Here is a 22711-nt window from a genome sequence, read left to right as displayed (position 1 = left end):
ATATAATTTTTACATATGTAATATCTATTAAAATGAATTATCAATTGTTAAGTTAAAGAACATGTCCTTTTTATGTACTAACTAAAATCATATTACGAGTCACTAGTTTTTGGGGCACCTGGGTTCCTCAGTCAGTGATCCTCTTGAGTTCATGATCTCAGGGTCATTGAAACGGAGCCTGCTCTGCACTCAGTAGGGAGTCTGCTTGGGATTCTCTCTCTCTCTCTCTCTCTCTCTCTCTCCCCCCCCCCCCCATCTGCCCCACCTGCCCCCATACATGTATGCTCTCTCTTGGTCTCTCTCACATAAATAAATAAATAAATAAATAAATAAATAAATAAATAAAATATTTTTAAAAAAAGTACCACTAGTTACCACACTTTCAGAAATGGTGACCAGAGCAAGGATTCTGAACTAGACAGCCTGGATGGGGCTGGCTGTCATCATCACTTTGGGAATGGGGAGTGAGATGAGGTTACAAGTGCTGTGGTCAAACTATTCATCCTCAACCTGTCCTTAGGAAGTTAGTATTGATGTGTAAAAAAGTTGTTGGAAAAAACGAGCCTTGGAAGGGGAGACTTTGTAATAAGTGATAATGTTTTTGTAGATTTAGCATTATATATGCCTTTAGTGTAAGAATTTTTATTTATTTTTATTTATTTATTTTTAAAGATTTTATTTATTCATGAGAGACACAGGGAGAGAGGCAGAGACATAGGCAAAGGGAGAAGCAGGCTCCATGCAGGGAGACCAATGTAGGACTCCGTCCCAGGACCCAGGGGTCACGACCTGAGCCAAGGCAGATGCTCAACTGCTGAGCCACCCAGGCGTCCCCAGTGTAAGAATTTTTAATCAAAGAGTACAGATGAACTTTGTAATTCATAGCAATCCTAAAATGCATATACACTTAAATGCTTATTGTGCAGAAGCATTTTTTTAATCAAAGATCAAATCATTTGAAATTTTATATTCAGAGGCATTAGCATGGAATGTTGAAAGGAAACCATAATAAGATTTATTTTGTGGCTTTAACTGATTTTTCTGTCTAGTTAAGAGATAAAACTTAAACATATCTTTCAAGCCTTAAGCTTACTGCAAAATGTGTGAGTCTGACAGATGTGCCTCAGGAGTTCAGATGAGATGAGATCATTGTGTGCTATAGGTCTAGGGGCTTTGTGCAAGAAGTCAGACTCTGGCCAGCCCTTTGAAGCCTTGAGTCAACAGGGTATTCCAATTGGAGTGCATCAAAGCGATACCACCAATAATGTTTGGTAATGTATGTGCTAGAAAAAATAAATCCTTAATCAGTTTTTTTTGGATTTGAAGATCTAGTCTTGTTTACATTTCTTCCAAGCCATAGACTCATTGCTCTGGTTACCCAGAAATTCACACCTGTGGTATATTGTTTTATATATGGGTTTATTGATGTGTGTGTTTATCTATGTATATATGTACAAATAAATCTCAGTAAATTATCATATATAATATAAGCACAGGAAATGTGATTATTGTGTTAAAGCGGTCCAGTTATAACCAGAGTGGATAAAACTATTACATTTGATCTACAATGGTAAAGTAAGAATGATCTTATATTATGTGTGTTTTTTCTTAAGTGGTTTATTTTTGTGATCTTAGGTTAGTTTTCTTTTGTTATTTATTCTTTACTCTTTTTTCTTTTTAAAAATGCCATCGAATTATTGAGAACTAAAAAAATGTAGACTAATCAGAAAAACTATTTGAGAAATAGCCATCAGAGTTATATACTAGACAGTAGTACAAAATTATAAGTGTGAAATCAGTATATCCTTTGAGCCACCTTTGTCTTTCTGTGTACAACACATGATCAGTATTTTAATGTTTGTGTACAATAATCCTTAAGTGTTACAGGCTAGTCTAGAAGTTTCATAAATCACCCATAGAATCCACTTAATTGGGAATAATATGTTTAAGTAGTTTTTATTTAAGTTCATGCCTAAAGTTCTTAAGCAGTATATTCTAAGCAGCATATATTCCTTAAAAAAATGATTTTCCTGGAGTCTCTCTTAATTTTCAATTGAATTTAGTTTTGTAAACACAGTTTATATTAATCCATAAGCAAAAACATTAATATGTCCATCCTAAGCAAGGATGATTGAAAGCATTAAAATAGATGGCGGTCTATTTAAAATAGCTGGAGGATGAGTTCTCTTATCCATGGCACATTTAAAAAATAAATATCTTCAATCATTTAACTTTTTTTTTATTATACCTTCATCATTCCTTATATTTGGTCATATTTGCAAATTAAAAACTCAGAATGACGTATTAACTTTCGGGTTACACTCACTGGGTCCTTATTTGTTTGCTTATTTGATTATTTGTTTGCATTTTGCTGATTTCCATTCTTTGCCAGGAAAATAATTTTAAATCAGATACTTTTTAGACATGTTCATCTATAAATTGCCTGGATTTGTTCTTTCCATTTGTCTCCTTTTTTTTTTTTTTTTTTGTGCTAATATTTGCAAGGAATTTCTTACACCACTTCCCATCATAAGCTGATTAAAACTCCTATGTTGGCATCTACTTAAGAGAAGTTGCAGCTGCCTACAAACTGAGCAGTTAATAGGAAGGATGGTGACCTTTTTCTTCCCACATTGATGTTCTTTGCACCATACATTATATACCAAATAAAACCTCCTGCCTGGGAACAATCATTCTGTTTACCTATAGGATTTTCCCTCTGCATTTACTTTTAGTATTTTGAATCACTCAGCAGTCGGTGTTCTCTGTTATCTCTTCGCCGTTACCTTTCCATTTGTACAGTTCCTTTAATGAAATTTCCAGCAGTTTTACAAAGCATAGTTTTTTTGTCATATAATGATAGCAGGGTATAATATACAAATAAATTGCAGTATAATTAATTGGGTTAAACTTTGGAACACTGTGTGAACATGTACTGATGAGAAAAGTTACTTAGTTACCTTTAGGAAATGACTCTGTATTAAAAGGTTTCTTAATCTGCCTGGCGTTTATGTATTGAAAATTGAACATTGTTTTGAAGCACTCATTCCATATTTCATTTCCAAAAAAAATAAATTTGGATTAATAAGCCTTGTGGAAACAACTTTGCAATATCAATGTATTTATAGATGAAGAGGACAAAAACCTTTAATTTTTTTTTTAAGATTTTATGTATTTATTCATGAGAGACACACAGAGAGAGGCAGAGACACAGGCAGAGGGAGAAGCAGGCCCCATGCAGAGAGACCGATGTGGGACTCGATCCCGGGTCCCCGGGATCATGCCCTGAGCTGAAGGCAGGTGCTCAACTGCTGAGCCACCCAGGTGTCCTGGATAAAAGCCTTTAAATGCAACAAGGATAACACCTTCTTCAAGAAGGTTATTAATCTGAGAGTTAATTTCCCAGAGACGACATACTCAGAGGGAAACTTTCTTAGAAGTAGAAGACAGTAATATGTCATGTGCTCATCTATTTATTCAAGATTTAAGACACAAACAATTTTTTTTTAAGTTCACTTCAGCCTTGTGGTTTTATAACACTATGTACAGTTTAGTCCTAATGAGATTCCTTTGGGTAAGATAAATGGATAGGAAGGAGAAGAGGACAAAGAAAATCCTATTATGGTAAAAAAAGAGGAAGAAAAGACTTGTTAATGTATAATCAATGTGCACAAAGAAGTGAAGGAAAGAAGAAATAGGGAGAAGCGTGAAAGGGGAAGTAAGTCCGTCAGTTTTGTTTGGTAGACTCTCCTAATTTATTACAACCTCCTGACTATGATTCTAGTTCTTTCAGTCCTCTTAATGGATGATAGGATTACAAAATCATAAAACCGTTAAGACAAACAGTCCAACTATTGTATAGTTACACTTCAGGCATAGCTTTAGATAGATATGAATATATTAACTCAACAAATGTGTATCACACACCTTCTTTTGGCAACATACTGTTGGAGCTGTTGGGAATGTGACAACAAACAATATGTGCATGATTTTTGCTTTTAAGGAACTTCTCTTCTGGAAGGGAGAGAAAGACAATAAAGCAAACGCTATGTAATGATTTCAAAGAGTTTTAAGTGCTAAGGGAAAACATATAAAGTGATGTGATGAAGAGCCTATGGTAAATACAGTGAAAAAACTGTCTTATTCGTGCCTACAAAATTGCTACCTTTGAATTCATCTTAAAAAAAAAAAAGAAAGTCCGGATCCCTGGGTGGCGCAGAGGTTTGGCGCCTGCCTTTGGCCCAGGGCGCGATCCTGGAGACCCGGGATCGTATCCGACGTTGGGCTCCCATTGCATGGAGCCTGCTTCTCCCTCTGCCTATGTCTCTGCCTCTCTCTCTCTCTCTCTGTGACTATCATGAATAAATAAAAAAATTTTAAAAAAAGAAAGTCATGGAAGATCTTTGTGAAGATAGATAAAAGTCTACTGAAACAGAAGCTTGGGAACTGCTAAAGGCGGTGACTTAAACCAGGGTAGTGTTGTCTTTCAGTGAGGAGTAAGAGGACCAAGAATGAGAACATTTTAGCATCTGATGTGTTTGAGGAATAGAGCACTGATTACTTTTTCCGCTGTGCATCTGTAACATTACATAGCTTTAGTTTTGGCTTTTGGGATTTGTCACAATTTTGATAAGTGGCATTTTCCAACTGAGAAGTTTGCAGTGGGGTTGCTCTTGCTCGTTGTTATGGGCGGTTTTATTGTGGTTTCCTTTCTTTTCAGTAGCTATCTTTGGAATCATTCAAATAGTCTTAAAAAGAGAAAAAATACATAAAATGTAAATAAATGGACAGAAGAATACCGTGTTCACTGGTGGGGGGGGGGATTTGATATTACAGTTATATAAAATATCCCCCAAATAATTTTAGACATTAAACATAATTTCAATGAAATTCTATAAGAACTTCATGGAACCTGATCTGCTAATCTGTAAACTGATGAAGAAAAGCAAAGGCCATGAGTAGCTAAGTCATTAAAGCTTATTATAAAGACATAGTAACTAAATGGTATTTTTGCAAAAGAATAGCCAAAGAATACAATGAAAAAGAATAAAAAGATCAGAAATTTATTCACACATATATATATATATATATATATATATATATATAGTAATTTGATATATGAAACAAAGAATGGAGAAAGTCTGAACTATGTAATACATGATTTTTAGAATATTGGCCCTCCGTATGTGAAAATATAAACAATTAAACATGACTCATGCCATAAACAACTTTTGTAAACATTCAGGAGTGAAATATTAAAGAATATCCTTTGACATTATAAGGTATGGTTTCTTAAATAAGGCACAAAAGACTTATAATTTGGCTATTAAAAATAGACTTTTGGGTATTTGTATATTACAAAAACCATACCACAGTTAAAAAAAAATAAGAACTAGTCTTCCTTTCCTTAGTCTAATAAAAGCAGGCATGGGTAGGCATATTTAGTTAAATATGTCTGGTTCCTAAATTTATTACTTAAGGAAATATGAGATTATCAGTATTCACTGTATTATAGGATATGTTTCACTTACAGGTATATCTGAGTGGTACACACAATATATTATTGCTTGAAGATGGCAAAACTCTATTTAGTCAAAGGGCTAGAAAACTGAACCTTTCAGTTTCAGTTGAACTGAACCTTTCAGTTCAGTTTTCTCTTCTTATTAAAGAAGAGAAGATTGCTATGTGAGCAGACTGAGTAGTCTATATTGAAAACTGTTGCAAGAATAATAGTAACTATCTGTATTGAATGTTAACCACGTGCTGGAGCATGTTCTATTTAAGACTCATCTCAGTCCTATCAAACTGACCACATAAAATGTCATAACCAAAAGTAACAGTCAAAATGATGATATTTGGAGGCTGACTGGCTGGTTAAATGGTAATTCCATTAATAGAAATGCAAAAATCAAGTAGAAGAGAAACTAGCCCTCATACAAATGATCATGAGTTTGGAGTAGGATATATTGATTTAAAGGACCAATGAGACACTTGGGAATGTGATCTTTTGACTTGGAAGACAGTTCTGAGCTTTTGCTATAGACTTAAAGAGCATATGCTAATGTAAGGTATTTATTGAAATTCAGGTATTACTTGAGGTCACCAAAAATTTGAGAGTATAGAAAGAAGACTGAGGATAAAATCTTGGACAAGAACCAACTCCAGATACAAAAGGAGGCAGTGCTATAGAATCTAAGATAGTTAAGAGAGGAAAGGAAATAGAAAATGGTGCCAGGTAATATAATAAAAATGAAGCAGTCAATGGGTGCCTGGGTGGCTCAGTCGGTCAAGTGTCGGACTCCTGCTTTCAGCTAGGGTCGTGATCTCAAAATCCTGAAACTGAGCCCTGAAGTCAGCTCCATGCTGAGTGAGTGGGGAGCCCGCTTAAGATTCTCTCTCTCCCTCTCCCTCTCAGCTGTGCTACATGTCCACGTGCCGCCCCCCCAAGAAAAGGAAGCTGTCAGAAGATTAATTAGTAGCTATCATATCTTCCCATTCGTGGTTGGTGGTTCATTGATAGAAAACAATTTGAAAATCAGTCTCTGAAAATGTGTGTATTGCTTACTTTTCTATTTAAAAAGTAGTTTGCTTCTAATTTTGTGAATTTTTTACATATCCACCCCCCCCCACCTTGGGTGTTTTTGTTCATCGTAATGCATTATTAGATTGATCTTCTATCAGATGCTTTGACCCATCCTTTGCATTTTCAGCACTGGTGACAAATAATCCTCAAATAGCAATATTTGCATGGAAACCATTTTCAGAACCATTTATTTTTGCGGTGCTAAAATTTTATTTGCCTTTAAAGTGACATAAGAAAGATTTAGTCTCTAACTCAACAACTGATTGTACTTTAGATTAAAAAAAAAACACTTCATTTGACATTTTAAAAGGCTTCCCTTTCTTTTTAGTGACAGGTGTGACTGTCACTAAAACTTTCAGATGTACACCAGTCATAGTATTTATTAATATACTGCCTTTTTGTCAAAAATATTTAATTTTCTCACATGACATTATTTTTGTCTGTGAATCAGATGATTTGATCTTTTTTGCTTGAATCTAACTTTCACATTTTTTTTTTTTACACATGCATTGATTTTTAGCACTCCCATTGATTCCTTTGGGTTTATGGTTTTAATTTTTTAGGAACCCTGTTTAATATAGGAAAAGTATTAAACATCACATGGTTATGGGCAGCAAGAGAAGACAAATCATTTAAAATATGAACCTCATGAGGTTATGCTGAGTATTTTTCAGTTCTCTAAACCTCCTCTAGATGACTTGCTGCTTTTCTTAAGGTAACAGAAGAGTATGAGAGAACTGACGGATAACTTCGCTTGAATTAAGTACATTAGAAATTGACAAGATTGGGATGCCTGGTGGCTCAGCGGTTGAGCATCTGCCTTTGGCTCAAGGCATGACCCTGGGGTCCTGGGATCGAGTCCCACATCGGGCTACCTGCATGGAGCCTGCTTCTCCCTCTGCCTGTGTGTCTCTGCCTCTCTCTCTCTCTGTGTCTCTCGTGAATAAATAAATAAATAAAATGTTTTTAAAAACATAAATTGAAAAGATTGTGAATATGAAGACTTACTGTATGCTTTTAAACGTCACTTAGTTCAAGAGGTAGAAGGGTCACCTAGCAATATTGTTGAGAGCTTTGCAGGTCAAGCAGATAACACTTGAGCCTGTGATGATGAGCCAGGGCTCCACTGCCACAGCCTGGTTCATGCCTTATGCCCTTAACTGAGCAGTCAGTCAGTGAATACTTGTTGACCTTGTTCTTTCGGCATCATTCTGAAATCTAATTCTACTTAGAATGTGTTCTATACATGATTTACTAAAGATTTCAGCTTAGTACAAATGCCAAAATACTTTATTCTTGACTAAAAGGTAAACTTTGAGTAAATCATATTTCTAAATTATACTTCACCCTTCTCTAGGGCTCTTATGATATTGGACCTTTTATATTGTACTATTCTGTTACGCTGTGCTTTTTATGGAGAGACGGTACAGGAGAAAATAAGGAGATCACAGTTAATGACTGTCTTTTCTATCCCACTTACACTCTTCAATAACAAATAGAGATGGGATGATGCTTCTTGTCCATTACATGACCCTGAATCCATGATGATTTAAAAGGTACCCACTGTACACTATTTTACTGTAAATTCCTGGTACCATACTCACTGAAGGACTAAAGGAGAGAACCTACTTACGGTACAGTTGTTGAGAAAAAAAAACTGTTTTAGTTAATATTGTTGAGTGAAAAATTTAATTACCTATACAGAATTTAAATATGTATCTGTAATATATACATATATATATATTATGTATAATTGCAATCTTTTTAAACTTTCTTTACTCTCCTTTATGAAATAGAAAGTCTGGTGAAGGCTTTAAATTCTATTATTACAACAGTTCTTTAAGATCCAAAAATAACAACATATACAATCCTTGTGTTAACTGCTTTTCCAACCTGACCAAACAGGCTTTTTTGCTGTCTTAAAAAAAAAAAAAAAAAAGGTAGGAGGAAATATCTGATGTTATCTTAAGTATCTTATGAAAATGAATCACTATTAATCCCATCACAAAGGAACTAGGATCAAGGGAGATGTATTTCATGCTATCTGACCCACCTACATGGCTCAGGAGAACCACCGCCTACTTAAAAAGTATGTGAACTGCTACTACTCATCAGGGGTACTGGTGCTGGCAGCTTGGAAAGAAAACAGCTCCGTCAGCAATCCTGCCCGCAGTTCAGAGCATCTTCCCTTGTTGCTGTTCACTGTGTTCTGGATGCTCTGGTCCAGTTAGAGGTTTACTCCTTGGTAGAGTGGCAGTGATCAAGTCTCTCACAGCGTTGCTGTGAGATCATCCATGTGAGTGCCTAATCGTCTCTCACCCGCTATTAGTGCTCAAAAATTAGCAACTGCTCTCATCATTTGCACTTGAAAACCGTTACAGTAAATAAACTTTTCTTGTTGAAATGTAGAAGTGCAATGACATCATCTGCTATATTCTTTTACGTATACATGTCTTGATACCAGGTCTCTAAAATTTCCTTAGAAAAGAGAACACATTTTTTAGTGAATGTAAAGAGTTCTTCCTTTGTTTTTAAATTACATATTTTAGATACATTTTTCCAGAAAATATTTTAAATACTTTTCTACAGTTGCGTTGGAAGTCTGTGAACTATTGTCACTATTTTTACGTAAAAAAATACAGTACCTACTATTTATACATATATTTTTTCCAGCTCATTCCAGAACTCATTAGTCCTTCAGAATGCATTTCTTTTTTAATGCCTAATTGCTAAATCATTTATTCTTTTACACTGATATTACTGAACCAAAAATGGCACTATTGAGCAACCTGATTCTGGAATGGAGAACTCATTCTTTTGCTTTATAATGGACAAGTTATTTTTGGAGAAAGTGTTCTTACCCTTGATTTCATAGATAAAGAAGTTTTTACAGAGGTTTTAGGGGCTAGATGAATTCTCTGAAATTGTATGCTATCGTGTGAATACTGTGAGAGTATGTCTTTAGTTATATAATTTTCTGGTTTGAGCACCCATATCTTTCATCAGATTCTCAAAACTTTCTCAAGCCATTGGCTTAAAAGGATAAAAAAAAAAAAAAACACAACTAGTTCTTGTTTCTAAATACTTGGTTCCGAAGTTTAACATACTTGAGGAATTCTGAAGCCCACTTTTATAATTGGAGCAATTATAAAGAAACAGGATTATAGACATTATTTAGCGAATCACGTCAAGGATTTTGTCTCAGAAACGTCCTACGTTATTATTTTCTTCTGTCCAGATCATCCTCCTGGCATGCTCTTTACAATAATGGTGCTACTGTATTATTCCACTGTACCATAATACTTACATTCACTTCTAAATATTATTACCTTTATATCTGTCATCTGGCACAGAAAAATTAAAGCATAAGGCTAAGCAAAATAAATTTTGATACTGGAATTGTGGTAAGAAAGGGAATTGTGAAGAGAAAAATTTCACATTTTTTCATTGCTCAGTATGATTTTGATTTCAGAAAGGAATAATCATTTTTTCCTTGAATATGATGCTCTTTAGATGAAACCTTGCAGTTGTGAGAGGTTTTATTTTAGAGATCATGATAAAGCAATTCCAAATATGAACTTAACATAACTTCATTCCATGGAAACGTATCTGATGACCTGACAAGAGCTGCTGATATCTGTTCAGATAATATGAAGGATTTTAGTAAATTCTTCTTAAGCCAGCAATCTCCAGAAAATAATGATAGGCTGGTAATCAAACCATATTTCATCTGTTTAATCTTTTTTTTTAAAAGATTTGCAGGTGAAACATGGACTTTATTCGGAGGCAGTTCAGCTAGTCAACAAATATTTATTGTATATTATGTGAGTCACTGTGTTATGCTTATGCAATATACCAGTAAAAAAACAATTAAAACCAAACAAAACAGAGATGTAGGCAAAATCTTTTAGAGTTTAATTAAATTACAGATACTTTAGAAACTAAATAATCAAATAAATTAATATACATGTGAGACTTGCATTCATTGTGAAGGATAAGCAGTTTTTATTTTTTAGTATAGTTTCATTTTCAATGACTTTCTTTTCTATGACTTTTAACACTAATCATGAAACATTTTTAAGATGATTCCTTATATTTTCTTTTTTTAAATGATTTTATTTATTTATTTATTTATTTATTTATTTATTTATTTGAGAGAGACAGAAAGACAGCACAAGCAGGAAGGAGGAGCAGAGGTTGAAGCAGACTCCCCACTAAGCAGGGAGCTGGACATGGGACTGGATCCCAGGACCCTAGATCATGACCTAGCTGAAGGTAGACACTTACCTGATTGAGCCACCCAGAACCCCCAGTCTCTTATCTTTTCTAAGTTAATGTGGAATTTATCATTTTTAAGGAGTACCAAATTCTGGAAGAATGTTTACAATTAGGGTCGAATTAATATCAACCCTGTTGTTCTGAGCAATGGAATGGAGCCAGAATCCAGCAATCGGATAATAATTGGTCAAAATGTCTCCTGCTTCATTGGGAATATTAGAAACACCTCACAACTCATTAAAAAGCAGTTAAACAGAAAAGGCTTTAGAATTGCTGTTTTTGTTTTAACCTACTTTGAAATAAAGTCCTGTAAACATAATATTACCAAGTTTATGAAAACAAAAAGTTCTACTCAGTGTGCTAAGTTGAACAAGGATGCTAATAGGAAAGCATATTTTTAAGAATTAATCACGTAGATGTCCCAGTTGAAAGATTTTCTAGAGTCGTATGGTAGAGTGGAAAGAGAATAGAATTTAGACTCAAAAGCTCTGGATTGAAGGTTGATGTTGTTATTTTTCATTAGGGTAGCCATATGCCCATGTTTTCTGGGGCCCATCATGGTTTACGTCTGCTGTCCTGACACAATTAATAATACCATCTTCTTTTATTCTTAAAAAATGTTTGGTTTGGACAAGAAATTATATGGTAAACTTACTGTGCCAACCAACATTATTTTCACAGTAATAGAGTTTGCATAATACATGTGGTTTTCAAGGTTGTGTGACCGCCAAAAAGAAAAATATGTAAAAGAAAGTGTTTTATAATCTGAAAATCATTATAAGAACTATAAAGAGGTGTATAAATACTACTTTATTTATTTGGGCAGAGTGATTAAGGTGACTATGTAAAAGTGAGTAGTTTTATTTTAATCCGTCATTCTTGAACGAATTGGCACTTCTTTTGTTCGAATAGTTAGGTAATACCTTATTTCCCCAAAGTGTGTTGTGTTTAAATAGAGATACAAACCATGACTACTGGGAGTATTGAAACCTAGACTTTACTTATGATAAGGATCAGGGATATATTCTATTTAATTAAAATTTCCATGGGTTTATTAAACTGAGTGAGAAAAATGGAACCAATTATTTTATAATTTCACCAATATTCAATTAAGTTTTGAATGTTCTTCCAGTGTGTTTCTTTCTTTCTTTTTATTTTTTTTAATCTTCCAGTGTGTTTCTTTATCATCCTCAGGATGTACCTTTGTGTCCTCTAGTATCTTTAGGAAATGTTATTCATTTTACTATTTTTATAAGCCATTATTAGTAATCTAAAAATGTCAATGCTCATCCCTATGAATTTGATCTTAAGTGCACAATTTCTCAAAGAAAAAAATACTTCGTGAAGCACTTTTTCTGAATCCCATTTTATTTCAGATGATCCACTTAACCTCTGTAAAATGGCTGTACGTTAGCCTTTGCATTCCTGCTTGGAAGCTGTTAGAGGACTTGTATTAATTTGAAACAAAATAAAACATAGACAGTTTCTATCAATAGCGAGTGAGTTTTCAACAACTTCAAAGTCCCCTTTATCAGAAAGAGGAAGAAACTCATTCTCCCTAAATCTGAGAGGCAATTTACTGAACATCAGGAGCACTACAGAAACTTAGCATCAAGAGTCAGCTCACCATATGGAACTTTAAAAAATATGGTTTCTGGGACAAGATTTTGGGAGCTAATAATTACTTCTTCACAGGGTTGTTAGAAGCATTAAATAGGTAATGTGTATGAAAGCATCTGGCAAGTGACGTGCAAGCTACTCTTGAGTTCTATCCAATAGATATTTGTTGAGTAAATGAGCAAGCTCTGGGAAGAATGAAGAGTCAAGGGAATATATCCTACAAAATAATGCTCTTTCTTTTATTTTTTTCTATGCCAGCCAAGACCTTCTCCCTTAAAGATTGGTACAAATGACCATGAATAAAAGTTCATTTGACTGACTCATATAATAATTTTTACAAGCTTTATGTGTCTTTTCAATCATTCAAATTTTTTTACTTCCAAAATCTGAAATTGAAGATTCTGAACCACCTAGATTAGGATGCGAGGTCACCAAAAGACTCAATTTTACTATCTCCATCTACTGGCAGGGAGGAACTATACCCAAGCATCTGGACTGGCATAGAAAAGAGGAGAAAGAACATTTAAAAGGTAAGCAAAACATATATTTTTATTTACTCTGAATTATTAAACTTTTCTTATTGTGCACTCTAACGTACTCTCACATAATTAAGGTTGATGCGGTGAACCATATTACAGAAGAGGATTTGTTTAGGTAGTATAATATTTTTATCTGATTTTTCAACATGAACTAGTATAGATTCGAATGCCTTTCTTTCCTAATGGGAGTCTTTTTTGTCCTTGTACTTGTAAACTTTTATCTGGTTGTTCCAACGCTCCTGTGTTACTTTTGTATTCCTAATGATCTCCAGACTGTAGTGTGCTTACTGAAATGTCGCTATTCTCATTTCTGTATTCTCTGATGTGTTAAAGGGTGATTTCCCCTGACATCTTATTTTGACTCTTGTGGTATAGAGAGAGTAGAAGTGCGTTTCTCAAATTGTAATGGATGATTCTGGTGTTTCTTAGATCCTTCATTAGTAAGTATTTTGTTTTGGCGGAAAGTACTTAATGAAAAGTTTCTTGTTAATAAGTAAAAGTTTTTATAGATATTTATATCAGGGTTTTTTTTTATGGTTTATTGGTATATTACTTCCTCAACAGAAATCTTTCATTTTGGTTTGATTTGTTTGTTTTGATTGACTTTTAACAATACAACATTGCAATTGAATTTTCAAATAGAGTGACTGCTATAAAATATTTGATAGTTTGTGTAGTTGTACAGAAATAGATGTGTGTAAATGTAAATCATGGATTTTAAATAATTGTTGTTGTTAAGGCTTGTGTTACACATATCTTTCTTAAAAAGCCCTATCTCAACTTGAGAATGAGAGTAATAGCCATTTGTCAAGATAAGTAGTACTGTTAAACTTGATGCGGTTCAATTGAGTTTTTGTTTTTTGTTTTTCGTTTTGTTTTCTGTTCCTTTCTCCTGCTCTTCTTGACCTCTGGGCATTTGTTTCTGTATCTTTGTTCCATTTTGGGGGACAGTGTTTTATTTCTCTCAGAAGAGGAATGGTTAGATCTATAGGGATTGTGGAGAATTTTCAACCTCAAAATTGGGTTTCATGAACAAGAATTTTCAAGGAAATGCTATGATCAAACAGGCCTGTTCATTTGTTGGAAGGTCATTAATACAGCTGGTCCATTTGCTGGCTGGAGGATTATGCTGTTATCAACAGTGCAAATACCATAAAGAAGGACTCTCAAATCTTCTTGTGGCATCTAACAGTGTCCAGTCTGACACATACATCCTCAAAGTCTTCACTGAGATCAGAAGATAGGGAAGTAGGTATTTTTGAATACAGTTGAAGAAACTAGTGATAATGAGGTGTTGAAGAAGAATCACTCCTCACAAATGAAACTTCTGCTAGACTCTTTAAAGTCTGATTCAGTCTTTATTATGAATACAAGTGTGTATCTCAAATCTGTTCTAACGTAGGTTCAACTTCTCTTTTTAGGCCTTTTCCCTCATATCTTTGATTTAATTTTGAAACTATTGTAATAAGGCTAGCTGTTGCTAAAGAATGCTGTTCATGGGCATATTCAAGCCAATTATAAATATTTTTGCTTTGAGAAGTAAAATTTAGGCAACCTATTTCCCTACCAAAATGATGTCTTTTATTATTAACTTTTATGGCTTTCATTTCTTTTAAAGGCTTCACATTTATATTTTATTATATTTTAACATTAATTCAAGACTGACAAGAGTTACTGAGGTAGTGTGGGGTTGGGGGGGATGATGTTTTTCCAGCAGGGCAGAAAGGTAGAACATTCATAAGCATAGTTTAATTCACCTTTGAGGGGCAGTCATGTCCCAGTATAATTGCTCTTCATTTATTCTTGATGTTGTGATGTGGAATTACTGCCGAAACCGAAGATCTTACTACAAATATAATTTATAAATCTCAAATATTGTTTATGGAAATGTGAACACTTTATCACTTATCAACAGCATTTAATAACATTTAAAACATAAGATAGGAGGACATGATTTGTAAAGAAGTTATTGAATTTATTATTTTTACTGTCTTTTGTATTATTCAAAAGAGAATCATAAGCCTATTACTTATACATTATATGCATTCACCTGTGAACATGAAACACTAAATATAAGTGGAAAGCAGTAGTCTCATTTTCCAGCATAAATGATTGCTGAATGTATGAAGACTGAAACATATTCCTATTTTATTGTTTCTTAGGAATCATTTATTTTGCTTTATTGAAAGCTTAACCCGAATGAGACTTTTAGAGATATTTTAAATATTCACTAAAGGCATAAACTAATGGCCTTACTTGCATGTTTGCTGTGAAGGATTAAGTTTGTATTGGTTACATTTCCATTATTATTTTCATTGATGAATTTTAAACATCTTCCCATCAGAATGTCAGTACTGTATCTAGCCATTGTGTGTTCACAAAGAAATAGGTAGCTACTTCCATGTTTGAAACTGCTGGTAAACTCCAATCTGAATGTCGTAAGTTATATGTCCCATGTAGATAGAAAAGGGGCTGATGTTGAGTCTTCAAAACAGATGAGGGTCTTTAGTGAATGTGTTTTAAGTAAGCGTTTTTGTTATGTATTATGAATTTGTGCTTAATCATATTAGCTAGTTTTTGTTATAATAATATTATTTCATATAAATGTATTCAGCTTAAAATATTTCAGAGCTTCTAATATTTTATGTGAACTTTCTACATTGAATAATAGTTTTCATTCAATGAGAAAGTTGATTAAGTATTGAAAAGTGGAATCAATAGTGAATCTTTAAATTTTTTTTTTAAATAGTGAATCTTTAAAGGGAATGTTTATTTTGTAATGTTAATTACTCCTAATTTATTTCTATTCTACATTCTGCTTTTGGCCTCTTTGGGGTATCTAAAATAAAAGGCAACTTAACACCGAATAAAAAATAATACCATTGCCTAAACATGGTTCACTCTAGTGGTGTGTGTATATAATCGTATTCATTACTAATTGGTGTGCAGTAAAAGCTTTACAGAGATTCTGTGTTTATATATACTTGGCTGTTTATCCTGTGACATAATAGGTAAGAAGATTATTGCCAGTTATCTTTCATAATTGAGCCTTAATTTGAAAATGTTGTATCCCATTGTGTAAAATCAAAATAAATTATTTTTACCATTCCTTAAGGCTAAAATACCGTGCTGTCAAATCTTTACCATTCTATATCTCATACCTCAATACCAGAAGAATTTTATAGACCTTACTTGCTGTGTTCTTTATGACACTAAATCAGATATTTTAGAGCGTGAAAAGGGAACACTAATAATAGCCATGCTGGGATAACAGGACTAAATGAAGGCCATCCCAAGCAAACTCAGACATGTTCACTATGTAATGATTTTGGTTGCAAATGTAAAAAATTATAACTCTAATTGGCTTAAGTAATAAAAAGTGATTTATTTAGTCATGTACCTGAGAAGCCCAGACATGGGATGAACTTCTTGTGTGGTTTGAGCTGGGATCTAGCTTTACATTTGTGTACTATCATTTATCAACCTCGTTCTGTGCATTGACTTTTTCATCAGACTGGATTCTATTACAAGCTTAATGGCTACAGTAGTTCTGGATCTCACGTCTTCACCCAGAAGATCTCATTCTCAACTGTTGAAGAAAAGCCATTGGATTTGCTCTGATTGGTCTTTAAAATCATCCATGAATGAGAGAAATGGGCTTATATTGGTTTTCTAGGTATACTTCTGGGTAGGGACAATCCAGCCCTTCTACAGTGGCTGCTTCATAGTAGTGATGGGGATATTGGGGGTATGCTCACCATTTTAGCTTTTTCTCATTGCATATGTAATATATGCTATGAACTTCCTGAACAAAGACTCCCATTTCTTACTATCATTTATAATTAGATAGGTGGCTAATGTGTGAATTCTTGTGCTTCTCAGCAAATGCAAAGTAATTTAAGCCTTTATATGAAGATAGTGTCCAGTCAGGGACTTGGCAAAATTTCTACAAGCTGCTATTTTTCTCCTAATCAACCTATAGAATGAAATCAGAAATTTGAAATCCCCACCTAAACATCATTGTTTCTTGCTTAATTAATTTGATCTTTGCAAAGTTAGAATCTTTGTACAAGTGACCAATTTTGCATTATCTTACATAGCAATCTTCTATTCACTGACATGAGAAAACTTGATACCTGATAGTAAATTTTCTCTCATTGTATTTAATTAGAACATTTTGGACAAAGTTTCTGCTTCACGTATGTGCTGACTTACAGTTATCAAGGTGATTAATTTATATGGTTATTTCATTTAAACTTTAAAACAGTTTGTGATTATCTTTAGTTTATAAAAAGTAAACTCTGATATCACGTGTCTTACCTAAAATAACAGCTTTTATCATCAGTCTATTCATATTTCAGAGTTAAGATAAAATAATGACTGTAATTATGGAATTCTTGGAGTGTGGTAAAATTATAGAACATGTTTTATTTTCTTAAAATAAGCAAGCATGTTAAGAAAATGGCAAATCTCAGTAATGAGTACTCTGTGACCTATCACCTTCAGCTGAAATATGTCTGTAGGTTATAATAGATGGACTTTGCCTAAGATAGCAAATATGAATTAAGGGGCTTTAATTAGAATGAGTAAGAATTGTAAAATCTTCTTATCCTTAACATGTGCAGTCACTAGGATCTTGGGAATGAAGAATGAAACATTGAAATAACATATAAAATTGTTTTCTGCCGTGTTCTTGGGTGAGATATTGTTTTGTTTTGTTTTGTTTTATACTATCAATATGTATTAGGTAGTACCATGGGCAAGGCACAGAGCTAGATGGTTGGTTAGTTTCTGGACTTGAGTAAAATGCCTTTATGTTTTAGGCATGAATAGTATGGTAGAAAGTAAGGAAGGTAAATCCATATATTAACATTAGAATATGCACTCCTAAAGGAATACACAACAGTAATCAAAATGGAATTCTTTTACGTATTTATTGAAGTTCAACTTAATTAACATATTAATTATTAATTAATAATAATATTATTAATATTATTATATGTATTATATGTATTATTAATTTCAGAGGCAGAATTTAGTGATTGATTCATCAGTTGTGTATAAAACCCAATGCTCATTCATTCCATCAAATGCCCTCCTTAATGCCCATCACTTAGTTACCCCATCCCCCACCCTCCACCCCTCCAGCAACCCTGTTTGTTTCCTATAGTTAAGAGTCTCTAATGGTTTGTCTCCCTCTCTGTTTTCTTCAAAGATGGAATTCTAAAAGAGGAAACGTTCTGAAGTGGGTTTTGGTAGCTGAATATTAGATACTGTAAAGATAGTTTAGGAGTGATATTAATACATTCCTAGAGGTTGTCACGTTAAGAGGACAGGGCTTCGTTTTGTTTGTGATATTCCAAGCACCTGGAACAGAGCAGGAATCATAATAAGTTTCCAGTATATAAGTTTTGACTATTCATTCCCTTGAGGAATAAAGTGATCATCTTCTGGGATAAATTCAAGAACCTCAGTTGAGCATATCTTAAATAATTATATTTGTTTTATGGTTTACTTAATACAACAAACCCTCATTTTCTTTTCCTTAGTGAAAATGTAATTTGTGAACAGTTTGATGTAGACAGCACTACTGATTGTCTTAGTTTTATTTTGCTATTGTATTAAGCGTATGGGAAAGAGAAGATTGAGCCTATCTAGGATATTATTGTATTTTAGGGCAATATAGTATAGTATTGTACTTTAGTATGAATATTCAGAATTTTAAATATTAAACATAAGCATAGGGTACTTCTAAATAGATTGGAATTTATGTAGAGAGATTTCTTTGCACTATGGAGCTCAAGTCTGTCTTCTTTGTATGGCATCAAGTTGGATTAGGATGAGACTATTCTGGATTTTCTAGACAAAAAGTGTCAGTTCATGGAGTCAGTAAAACTGTGTGCATGTGTGTGTTTGTTTATCGTATGATTTTGACTGTTGTTAAAATTGAAATTTGTTAATTGAGAGTTGATGAGAGCAAAAGCAAAGATAACTATATAACCAAACAAAAAATAATGTAAAGAAGGATTATTACCGGCAAAAAGAAGAAAGACATAGTGAACAGAGTAAAGCGCAGATGAGACCAATGAAGATGTGTATCAAGTAAGGACTTAGAAATAGTGTTTTTTTAAAACATAATTTCAAAATAACTTATATTGGGAAGTAAACACATCAAAAATTTCACAGGGTATCTATGAAGTCTACCAGTTTACAGGTGGCATGTTGCTACAGTCTTGCCCACATGAAACAGGAACTGGAGGCCGTCAGAACTCCTAAAGCTCACCAATTTTGGAGACATTTCTTTTTGACCTAATTCTTAATCCAGGGGTGCCTGGGTAGATCAGTCGGTTAAGCATCTAAGTCTTGATCTCAGCTCAGGTCTTGATTTCTGGGTCATGAGTTCAAGGCTCACATTGGGCTCTATGCTGGGCATGGAGCCTACTTCAAAAAAGAAGATGACTTAAAAAGTAGAATGATTTTCATTTAAAACATTGTACCTGGGATCCCTGGGTGGCTCAGCAGTTTAGCGCCTGCCTTCAGCCCAGGGCATGATCCTAGAGATCCGGGATCAAGTCCCGCATCGGGCTCCCTGCATGGAGCCTGCTTCTCCCTCTGCCTATGTCTCTGCCTCTCTCTCTGTGTGTGTCTCTCATGAGTAAATAAATAAAATCTTAAAAAAAATAAAATAAAATAAAACATTGTACCTAATTCTTAATCCTACAGCCCTTTTCTGCAACAGTCGACCTAAAACATTAGTATTGAGAAAGGATATGGATTTATCTTTTCTAAAAAGTGATGTATTACCTAGAAACCTCTTTTTAGTGGTCTCTTTATTAATAATTCATTTTCAGGCATTATAATTTTTATTATTTTTATTTTTAAGTAATCTCTACACCCAATGTGGGCTTGAGCCTCTAACCCCGACATCAAGAGTTGCATGCTCTACTGTCTGAGTCTTATTCTTATCCTTTTTCGCTCATAGTAAATATATCTTTGGAGGGACTAATATTATGAAATGCATAGCAAATATTGTGACATTACTTTGACATAATGCTAAATTAATTGAATAATATAGTTACTTGATTCTGTGTAATTAAATTATATATGTACCTGTGTAGTCAACCATCTTACAGTATTTACATTGTTATTTTTATCAAGGTATAATTGATCTATAATATTATATTTGTTCCGGGTGCTCAGCATCATGGTTTGATATATGTATTGCAAAATGACCACCACAATAAGTCTAGTTAGCATCCATCATCACATGGTTAAAATTTGTGTGTGTGTGTGTCTAATAAACAAAAATTTATTAGATCCACTCTCAGCAAATTTCAAATGTGCAGTATAGTATTATTAACTGTAGTCATCATGTTGTATCTTACATTACATCCCCATGACTTATTTTGTAACTGTAAAATTGTTCCATTTGACCCCCTTCACCCATTTCACCCACCCTCCACTCTCCAACTCTGGCAATCAGCAGTCTGTTCTCTGTATCTATGAGCTTCTTTTATTTTTCATTAAGATTCCGCATGTGAAGTCATACATTATTTGTCTTGTCTTTCCCTGTATGACTTATTTTAGTATAATGCCCTCAAAGTCTATTCATGTTGCTGCAAATGGCATTTTTTTTTATTTTATGGCTGAATAGTATTACATTGTATATATAAAGTGCATTTCCTTTGTCCCTTCACCCATTGGTGGACACTTAGGTTGTTTGCATGTCTTGGCTGTTGTAAATAATGTTGCTCTGAACAGGAGAGGATGCAGATATCTTTCAGAGTTAGTGTTTTTGTTAGTATTACATTATTAATATCACTTTTCCTTTTTTTTTTTTCTATTTTTGGTTCATTTTAGTTTTCAATATTTCCTCCTTAAGAGGATCTGGGCAAGATAATGTGAAAAGATAACTATTTTACAATTTTTTAAAATTCCATGTTTATATATGTTTTCATTTCTCATGCTAAATTCATCATTTGAGATGAACCAAGATTTATTCTTCTTTAGAATACATGGCTAGGAGAATGTTGTAATGTTTTATGATTTGACTACAAACATTTATTTCGTTGCTATTTTTCTTTGGCTATACTGTCCACTGGACATAAGAAAAGCAAATATTCAATAAAATAGTCATAAAGTATATACTTGTCCCTTCCTTAAAAATACTAGCAAAGTTATATATTTAGAACTATGATTTTTTTTTAAACAACACAACTATAAATGTAGACCCTTAATTTGGTAGAACTTAATGTTTGTTGCTTCTTTTTTTTTCTGATTATAGGCCTAGTTGTTTGAGATTTACATAAAACTTTGACAATCATGTGTAAATCATATGTGTTTGGTGGCAAACCTCACTGCATTTAAAGACCAATTTTTGGGAACAGCAATTTCACTTAAAAGGAAATTTACAATTCTTTTACCACAAAGAAGGCCTACATGTTCAGTCTTTAAATTATGTTTAATTATAGCTTAATGGAATTGTGGACTATAAAAGAAAAAAGAAGATGTAAACACAATTTAAGTATATACATTTTAGCAATGAGCTTTTTTGATTGAAGCTGTAAAAATAGAATTCAGATCTTTTAGTAGCTATGTAGTTTTCTAGATTATATATGAGAAAATAAACAGTGCTGTATTTGTAGAGTGCCTTGGATTACCTGAGGCATTTTTTAGACGAAATGGGGCAAATAATAAATTTTAATAAATCTAATTGGAAAAATTAATTCATTAAAACGTATTAGTTGCTAAAATAAGAAGGACTCCTGATATAAACTACTGTCATAAACGCCTTTGAAATATGTAGGTTATTGGAAGAAAATTTAGAGAGTTGGGAAATATCCCAATTTTAAAGGAAATCTTTGAAAACAGGTCATTAATTTAATGTATCAGTAAATTTCCATCATTTTTAAAAGAGAATTTGTCAGTGTAGAGGAGAACTCATCTAACTTGATAGATCCTTCTGTGTTCTCAGGAGATATACTGGTGATAAATTATGTGCATAAAAGAAATATTGATTATTTCATATGAGTTAATATAGCCAATAGCAGTATTAAATATTAGCATCCAACGAGAAGGATCATGTTTCTGAATAGGTTACTTGTAGCTGAGGACAAAATCAGGCACTGAGAAGAATGACACCATTAATTTATTTAATTTAAAAATTCTACAGAGTTAACAAATAATTTACTAATGTGATGATATTCCCCATATGTATTCAAAGGAACTTATATTTGTCTTTTGTCTTTACTCTGTCTTCCTAATTATAAGTTAGACCATATAAAATAATACCAGATTGATTGCTGAAATAGTCAAAGTTAGGAGAACGAAAAAGCTGCTTTAAGAATCATAACTACAACTTATTAAAATTACTTGAGGGTTTTTAAATAGTAAAACAGATTATTCTTAACCTAAATAACCTTCTAACTAATATATGGCCTTTGATATTCAATCTTTTAAATTTAAGAAGTTTCTGAGAACAGCATTATTATTATTTTTTTTTAAGATTTTATTTATCTGAGAGAGAGTGAGAGAGAGAACCAGCGCAGTCATAGAGAGGGGCAGTGGGAGAGCAACAAGCAGACTCCCTCTGAGCGGGAACCTGAAGTGGGGTCCAACCCCAGGACCCTGAGATCAGACCTGAACTGAAATCAAGAGTCGGACGCTCAACCAACTGAGCCACCAGGTGCCC

The 22711-nt window shown here is 33.5% G+C and overlaps 1 protein-coding gene across 2 annotated transcripts in view; it reads left to right on the top strand.

The window, feature by feature from the left end:
* The window catches only part of PDGFC (platelet derived growth factor C), a 199189-nt gene that overhangs the window by 89708 nt on the left and 86770 nt on the right, over positions 1-22711 (top strand). The gene's annotated exons all lie outside the window — the stretch shown is intronic.

Source organism: Vulpes vulpes, chromosome 10, assembly GCF_048418805.1.
Source record: "Vulpes vulpes isolate BD-2025 chromosome 10, VulVul3, whole genome shotgun sequence".
Taxonomy (NCBI): domain Eukaryota; kingdom Metazoa; phylum Chordata; class Mammalia; order Carnivora; family Canidae; genus Vulpes; species Vulpes vulpes.
This window is presented reverse-complemented; position numbering and strand designations above follow the sequence as displayed.